The 6,585-nt window shown below is 40.2% G+C and overlaps 1 non-coding gene across 1 annotated transcript; it reads right to left on the bottom strand.

The window, feature by feature from the left end:
• Nucleotides 1-464: 464 nt before the first annotated feature.
• Trnar-gcg (transfer RNA arginine (anticodon GCG)) lies at nucleotides 465-538 on the bottom strand. The gene has a single exon. It is a non-coding gene; the product is annotated as a tRNA-Arg (tRNA).
• Nucleotides 539-6,585: the final 6,047 nt, after the last annotated feature.

Raw genomic sequence — 6,585 nt, 5'->3', positions numbered from 1 at the left:
CAGAGAGCAGACCGCTACCACGTCCCTCCGTCGTCCCCCCAGAACGTCACACGTTGAAGACTGACAGCAGAAGTACTATTCAGGGAAGGATGGAACAGGAACAATGAGACCAAGGTCACCATGAGAGCTCCGGGCATGAAGGGCCACAAGAGCAAGGACATTTTTATAATTTTGGATGATTAATGAGATGAGGATGATTATAATGATGATGCTATGGATTTCCAATTTGGTTTGAGACTACGTGACAGGGCAGCACTCTACGCTTACTGTCATAATATATCCTGGTGTCAACCAGGCCCGAGAACTGCCGCACCTGCGGTGTTGGTCAGGTAAACAGAACCTGAGCACCCTCAAAGTCGCATTCGTTAAGTGAATGACACTCGGCTGTGTGATTCCAGCCTTCCCATAGGAACCATAGCACTTCCACTCTGGGTAGAAGCCGACCGTAGCCCGAAAAACCCACATGACCCTGATGGGATTCGAACCCACGACCTCCCGGCCCGCAGCCCGATGCGCTAACCACTGCGCCACGGGGGCCGGTTCAGAATTAGAAGTTAAAGCTTGCACTTAAAGGCACAGTCTTTCCTGTGTAAACTGGCTAAGATTTATCTTGGTATAAGACCATCTCTCCACGTGGACAGTTCCCAAACATCCACGGCTTTTCTATTGTCTGCGCAGAGTGGGAATGTTTTGTCCAATACGTTTACCAAAAGCCACTGATGTCGATATTCGAAATTCATTCATCCAAACAAAGAAAAACTCGAAAGCAGTCATAATGTTGACTTTTGATATCTGCCAAAGTCCAGAGATGGTGTTAACACACGCAAAACCTTAGGTAGTTCTCAGAAAGTGATCAGAACTTTTTTCAAGAGAAGGACTATACTGTGCCTTTAATTGTTTTCCAGCTGTCATGGGTTCGGAGTTGTTATTTTCAGCAGAGGAATGGAGATCTCAAGTTACCGCTTTGATCAATTTGTGTGGAAGAAGTTTCAATGTCTGTAACTCATTTCAGGTGTCTGCTTCTTTGCTTGAAATTGTTGGAGATTTTGTTTTGCTGGCATCAAACACAATTTAATTTTTTCTGTCTCTAAATAATGAGTTTACTTTGCTAATGAAGAAACGATGGCAAAGTAAACCTATTATTGGGAAAGAACCCTATCGATATTGTAAGTTTGTTGTCATCATGGGCATTAGCAGCGTGGTTTATGCTATGTCTTTAAAGAGTTCATACTTAGAGTCACAGAGTTGCATCTGAAATTGATATGTTTAACTGCAACAAAGAAAGAGTTACTTGATTAAAATCCAAACCTTCTGAACAGCATCATGTAAAACAAGCACATTTGGTTTCAGATAACCTTTTTTGCAAGAAAATAGAGGTTGGAGACACTTTTCAATGACTGGGGCGAGTAACAGCGAGACGACTATGGCGCTTAAAAGTTAAAAAAAATAAAGTTGTCTGGGACGCGTTACGCTGAGCACGTGGGTACCCTTTTATTTTGTTCTCCTACTTCTTCGTGATACATTCATTTATTATGCCCCTAAAGTAAAACATAGCTTAAAAAATCATTTGTTTTTGTTTTTACCCTTTTTCCTCCTAACGTAGTCACATTTTCGCTAAAATCTATTTTCGTTTGCGTGATTGCACTTAAACAACAGACACTTTCAGGTCAAATGAAATTAAAGACAAAAATGTTTCTTATAAGATTTGTAGAGTGACGCGTACTGCGCCGGTGGTTTTAAGGGGCAGGTGAGGCAGAGATAGTGCAGGCTATTTGGCTGGCAGTGATAGAAAATCACCTTTAATTCACTTTACGGGCTGTTACTTTTGCCTCTGGCGTGGTGACACACTCTATCATTATCATGGCGCTGTCCATGGTCCTCTGGCCTTTCACTTCAAAGAGCGTAACTATAGACACGGCGCGGGAGCACTTAGCTCTTTTGCCAGTCTGCCATAAACATTAGTTCCCTAATTTGCTTTTCTTGCAGCTAGGGTTCACGCAGAAAACAGCATACAAACCCACCAGGTGGGTTTTTAAGACGTTTTTGTTGTTGTTGAAATTACAATGCATTTTTTCTTCATTTAGATAAAGGTTGAAAAATGAGCACTGACGGTAATTATATCTGTACATCATCCTGCCCGTATATTTTGCTCCTGATTCAATAGACGTTCCATATTCACCTTTGTGACAGACAGAGTAGGTTAGTATATAGGACACAAATCGTGGCATGTGGCATGTATACAATATTTTGGGTAATAAAACAAAACAGTTTTGTCTGGTACAAATGTGCTGGTGTCTCAAGATAACTACATACGTGGCATGTAATTTAATTGTTACATTGATTGCTGTTTTGGGGATACATATGCCTTACTTTTCTTTCTAATCATCGCTGATTCATTATCAGGACTGAAAGCTATTGAAGATGGTGGAATCCACAGTGCACCGACTGAAACAAGATCAGAAATTATATTTACGCAGGGCCCTCAATAGACAATTCACCTAGAGGGTCCCGGAACCCCCAACTGTAATGTAAAGGGAGTCCTTTGACCCCCCCACCCCCCTCTCGCCCCTCGTGGATCTTTAAGAGGGTCCGAATACCAGGGGGCTCATATTCTTCCTTTCCGAAGGTCCGTTCCTCGCCGACACATATCTTTGGAGCGTTCATTATAATGTACTGCCGACTGTTGGAAGTTCTCTGAGGCCTTCGCAAAACCATTAAGGTCAAATCGGTTAAGTTAACCATGTACATTTGCATCGGTACACATCTGGCAGAACACTGTCTGAAAACGGTACAGACTGAACGCATGATAATTTAAGTTATTGAGACATCCAAGTGCACTAAGGGATTTATAGAGCAAATCGAGAAAATGCATTATTGAACGAAGCGCATAGCGCTGAGTTCAATAATTATTTTCGAGATTTGCTCTATAAATCCCTTAGTGCACTGGGATTGTTTCAATAACGATATTGTCAGTACCGCCAGATAAAAAAGAAGACTCAAAACGCACATTTTGCCACGCGCATTTGGATAAGCGTAACTGTGTGGTCAGGTTTGTGTCAGATCTACTTTTGTGTGGGCTGTCTCATTTGTGTCGTGCTTTCCTCACACGCAAACTCTTGTTTTAATTTCTGTTGGTAAATTCCAGTGTAGCGTAAAGCTAAAAAGTGTTGATCTTTCATATAGACCTCATTTAAACTCGGAGAAAGGACTGTGCTCTTAGTTATTTGCGATTAGAAACCTTCATCGAGCTTCGACAGATTGACTCTGCAGAGTTTTGCCCCTTGCCAAGGTCGACGGAAAGCACATTTTCAAAATAAATGTGGCATGTTTCTCGTGTGGTATCTTCACTCATCGGGGAGTCTGGTACTAAATATGAACGGTAAGAATGCTCTGAACCCTACACGTATTATATCCCCATCGTTTTATCGTTCACATTTGCCCAACATGTTAATTTGCTGAGCGGGATTTATGTCGTCTGCTAGGCTATGGCAATCGAACCACTGCACTGAGTCTCATTTCAAAAACAAAAATTGCTCGTCACGTTGCACTGAGTCTGCACGCATGAGGCAGGCTGGTAATAAGTCGTATATATGGTAAGAACGTTCTAAACCCTACACGTTTTCGATTCCAATTGTTCTTCAATGCCTTGAAATAATAATTCGGAAAACATTCATTTACTGAACAGATGCAGTCGTATTTCAGTGTAGTCTGCTACGTGCTGATCTAGCTGCTACGTTATCGGAATAACACTTGTGTTTTCTGTTAGCTGCTGGGAATTGTATACTAACTCCTCATTTGGTAATGTGGATAATAAGCTACATGCCACTAACATGGCATAATTATGAGAGGAATCTTCGCAAGTCGAAACTGAAAAATTAGACACAGCGGGTTCTATTTTTAGATCAGTGGCAACTGTGGCACAGGCACATGCAATCTGTCAGAAAAAAAACCCACTTCTGCTTTAATTGAGAAGCAGGAAATTTATGGTCATAATCATTGGTATTGTGGAGAATATAAGCTACATGTCATTAATTAATTCTGAGGAAGAGAGTACACTCTCGCTTAGGCAAAGGGCGGAAGAATACGCTCTGTGGAAAAGTTAGCGCACTCCAAGAGTGCGCTAACAGTTTTAGCGCATCGCCATTAGCCAATCAACTGGTTCACATCAGTCATGTGACACCAGTACTTACTGACAATGGATATTATAGTGTGCCCCGCTCTTTTCAGGTTTAGTGGATCACGAGACCCCCTCCATGAATTTCCAAAACGGGGGGGTATTTTTGCGTCTTGTGCGTACAGGACGCAGAGACGCACAGTTCGGGGAGCCCTGTGATCATGTGACCGAAAGAAATCTCAAATCTAAGTAATGATTAGCTAGCATTCAACATTGAAAGCAAATGTGGACGTCTACTGTAATGGTTACTGGTTTCAGCGTAACCCGCGTTATTTTGAAGCGAGAAAGGTTTTGATATTGTAATGTTGAATTCAGGACACAACGAAACATTCACAAGAACCTCGACATATCGGCTTTGTGAACACACACAAATTACACAGCAGAAAAAATCGATGATAACAGATGCAAAATGAAGAAGATGGCGAATAAAAAACAACAACAACAACAAAACACAACTACAAAAGGGTTCATTCTAAGCTAGAAGGGGTTCAACATGAACAGGCTTTTTGTAGACATAACCAAGCTAAGAGAAGGTAACTCTCGCGGAAAATCGGAAGTCCCCCAAACAGGGAGACAAAATAACACGCTTTCACATCATTGTGCAGTTAGGCAGTTCGAACGTGTCTTTTGCGTTGTTTTTGGTGTTAAAAACTGACCTACGATTAAAGAGCAGACATCGGCCTCGAACTGCACCGCAATTTTGAAGAATTCGTAGCCTTTTCTTATTGAGTATTTTTTCTGCAAAATATATTCAGGATCATCAAGACTTGAAAAATAGAGTGCACCCTGCTGAAAATACGATTTAGTGGTGGTTCGTTCGTAACTCTTACTGTCCTGATCACCTACATTAGCACCAGAGTGTGTGAAAGACTCAAAAATGCAGATGAAACACAGCATCCTCGCTACTTCGGAGCTATTTCTAGCGTTCTCAGTCACTAACTATTTTTCAATCAAATGCTTACGTAAAACCATAACGTCAAAAGATGTTCGAATTTGTGTTTACAACAATGTTTATCATATGATTTTACAAACAACGAAACCATTGTAATTGGGAAAATGTCTTAATTCGTTGAATAACAATGGGTTCTTTCATATGTTAGATCGGGAAAGCTATATCTAGCATTATACAGAATTGTTCATAAACCTAAAAATACACCTAATTTGTATTTTAAAAACTATAGACTGTTTCAATGACTTTCAGCAATTTTCAACATTATAAATCGAAATATCAAGACACTTTGAAAGAAATTTGGTGCACTAAACAGTTTTCCTGATCACGAATCATTGTGTGAAACTTTCTTTACAACTTTCTTTCACGAAGTGTACGTATTATTCTAGAAAAAGGCGTGTCCCCTATTTTGAGCGAACAGTTTTTGTGGTGCACTACCTCTGGGTTTTTTTTTAAATAGAAAAAAAATACACAGCGGCCATAATTCCTCTGTATTTAAATGAATGTCAACTTCAAAAAGATTGTTTTAGAGTGCAGATTTAAAAAAAAATCAATGCATGAAGAATTTGAAAAAACTGATTGTTATACCAGTTGTTAACACTGTGTGGGATACTATATAATTCTACAGACAAAAGTAGCACATATGGTAAACACTAATAACCGTTTAGAGTTTTAGTTTATAGAGTGTTATAGTCAAGCAAGTTAGGTACAAATTCCAAACAGATAAACTGCTAACGCTGCAAAATCAAGAATAGATAAACAAGATAGGTTCCGCTAGATTAATATCGTTTAATTTAGGGAATAAAAACACGAAACTTTCGAATTTCACAAGAACTTCGACTTATAGGCCTTGAAAGGGGACACACATGTTAAACAAGTAAAAAGGTCAAATTGTGAACGTTTTGTTTCGCTCTGAATTAAACGTTCAACGTTATTTTGGTTATTCATTAACACACCAAGCACACACTTTGACGTTCTCCTGTTTCTGTACAGGGAATACAATCAACACCTACAACCATCACATTAATTTTCTGTCAGCGTTTTCTACACTGGTGCAAAACAGGTGGTATTAAATAGCGCGGTACGGTGTCCATGACACACTGTATGGTTGCAGTTTTGTATGTTTTCACAATAAACACATAGGGCAGATTCTATTTGCAAGCAATCGTTGTATAGAACGTGGCAATCGTTGAGCATAGGTAAGGTACGATAAGGCAAGATATCTTGTATCCCTGTGATGTTATCATCTTGGAAATTCGGGTTGCTTACTGGCTGGGTAAAGCCAACTGCCAATACAGTACGGCGCTACCAATTTTTACATTTAGTCAAGTTTTGACTAAATGTTTTAACATAGAGGGGGAATCGAGACGAGGGTCGTGGTGTATGTGTGTGCGTGTGTGCGTGCGTGTGTGCGTGCGTGTAGAGCGATTCAGACCAAACTACTGGACCGATCTTTATGAAA

The sequence above is a fragment of the Littorina saxatilis genome, linkage group LG2 (genome assembly GCF_037325665.1).
Source record: "Littorina saxatilis isolate snail1 linkage group LG2, US_GU_Lsax_2.0, whole genome shotgun sequence".
Lineage (NCBI taxonomy): Eukaryota > Metazoa > Mollusca > Gastropoda > Littorinimorpha > Littorinidae > Littorina > Littorina saxatilis.
The sequence above is the reverse complement of the archived record's forward strand: the minus strand, read 5'-3'. Positions and strand labels throughout refer to the sequence as shown.